Source organism: Papaver somniferum, chromosome 10 (genome assembly GCF_003573695.1).
Source record: "Papaver somniferum cultivar HN1 chromosome 10, ASM357369v1, whole genome shotgun sequence".
NCBI lineage: Eukaryota > Viridiplantae > Streptophyta > Magnoliopsida > Ranunculales > Papaveraceae > Papaver > Papaver somniferum.
In genome coordinates this window covers 11,880,812-11,883,295 of record NC_039367.1, presented here as the reverse complement: position 1 = coordinate 11,883,295, position 2,484 = coordinate 11,880,812, and positions in this window count along the sequence as shown.

Below are 2,484 nucleotides of genomic sequence, written 5' to 3'. Positions count from 1 at the left end.
CAACAAGCTGTCCTTAACACATTAGTTCGCGGGTATACTCTGAAGTAATGCTAAACCCCAACATGCGAAGATGTGTCCAGGATAAGACTGCCCGATATAACTTGAGTTAGCATCAAATTTTTTGCTTCAGATATTATGGGAAACTGTTTTTATTGCAACTTCATATTGTTTTTTTACCGGGTCATTTGTGCTCAAGGTAATACTCATGAGTTCATTTCCATGCAGGTTGCATTCACTGGATCGACTTCCACTGGGCAGACAATACTTGAATTGTCAGCAAAAAGCAAGCTACTTTGGAGCTCGGAGGAAAATCTCCATTTATTGTATTCGATGATGCTGATATTGATGAAGCTGTTAATACTTCCCACTTTGCTCTGTTCTGTTGGAATCTTGCAACAATTGAAGAAACGTCAGATGTATCAAACAATAAATATAAAGAACAGTATCAAACAACTCTACCACGAACAAATTGATGAGGGCAGAATCACAGGTTCAACAAGCTGTCCTTAACACATTAGTTCGCGGGTATACTTTGAAGTAATGCTAAACCCCAACGTGCGAAGATGTGTCCAGGATAAGACTGCCCGATATAACTTGAGTTAGCATCAAATTTTTTGCTTCAGATATTATGGGAAACTGTTTATATTGCAACTTCATATTGTTTTTTTACCGGGTCATTTGTGCTCAAGGTAATACTCATGAGTTCATTTCCATGCAGGTTGCATTCACTGGATCGACTGCCACTGGGCAGACAATACTTGAATTGTCAGCAAAAAGCAAGCTACTTTGGAGCTCAGAGGAAAATATCCATTTATTGTATTCGATGATGCTGATATTGATGAAGCTGTTAATACTGCCCACTTTGCTCTGTTCATTTGGAATCTTGCAACAATTGAAGAAACGTCAGATGTATCAAACAATAAATATAAAGAACAGTATCAAACAACTCTACCACGAACAAATTGATGAGGGAAGAATCACAGGTTCAACAAGTTGTCCTTAACACATTAGTTCGCGGGTATACTCTGAAGTAATGCTAAACCCCAACGTGCGAAGATGTGTCCAGGATAAGACTGCCCGATATAACTTGAGTTAGCATCAAATTTTTTGCTTCAGATATTATGGGAAACTGTTTTTATTGCAACTTCATATTGTTTTTTTACCGGGTCATTTGTGCTCAAGGTAATACTCATGAGTTCATTTCCATGCAGGTTGCATTCACTGGATCGACTGCCACTGGGCAGACAATACTTGAATTGTCAGCAAAAAGCAAGCTACTTTGGAGCTCGGAGGAAAATCTCCATTTATTGTATTCGATGATGCTGATATTGATGAAGCTGTTAATACTGCCCACTTTGCTCAGTTCTGTTGGAATCTTGCAACAATTGAAGAAACGTCAGATGTATCAAACAATAAATATAAAGAACAGTATCAAACAACTCTACCACGAACAAATTGATGAGGGCAGAATCACAGGTTCAACAAGATGTCCTTAACACATTAGTTCGCGGGTATACTCTGAAGTAATGCTAAACCCCAACGTGCGAAGATGTGTCCAGGATAAGACTGCCCGATATAACTTGAGTTAGCATCAAATTTTTTGCTTCAGATATTATGGGAAACTGTTTTCATTGCAACTTCATATTGTTTTTTTACCGGGTCATTTGTGCTCAAGGTAATACTCATGAGTTCATTTCCATGCAGGTTGCATTCACTGGATCGACTGCCACTGGGCAGACAATACTTGAATTGTCAGCAAAAAGCAAGCTACTTTGGAGCTCGGAGGAAAATCTCCATTTATTGTATTCGATGATGCTGATATTGATGAAGCTGTTAATACTGCCCACTTTGCTCTGTTCTGTTGGAATCTTGCAACAATTGAAGAAACGTCAGATGTATCAAACAATAAATATAAAGAACAGTATCAAACAACTCTACCACGAACAAATTGATGAGGGCAGAATCACAGGTTCAACAAGCTGTCCTTAACACATTAGTTCGCGGGTATACTCTAAAGTAATGCTTAACCCCAATGTGCGAAGATGTGTCCAAGATAAGACTGCCCGATATAACTTGAGTTAGCATCAAATTTTTTGCTTCAGATATTATGGGAAACTGTTTTTATTGCAACTTCATATTGTTTTTTTACCGGGTCATTTGTGCTCAAGGTAATACTCATGAGTTCATTTCCATGCAGGTTGCATTCACTGGATCGACTGCCACTGGGCAGACAATACTTGAATTGTCATCAAAAAGCAAGCTACTTTGGAGCTCGGAGGAAAATCTCCATTTATTGTATTCGATGATGCTGATATTGATGAAGCTGTTAATACTGCCCACTTTTCTCTGTAATGTTGGAATCTTGCAACAATTGAAGAAACGTCAGATGTATCAAACAATAAATATAAAGAACAGTATCAAACAACTCTACCACGAACAAATTGATGAGGGCAGAATCACAGGTTCAACAAGCTGTCCTTAACA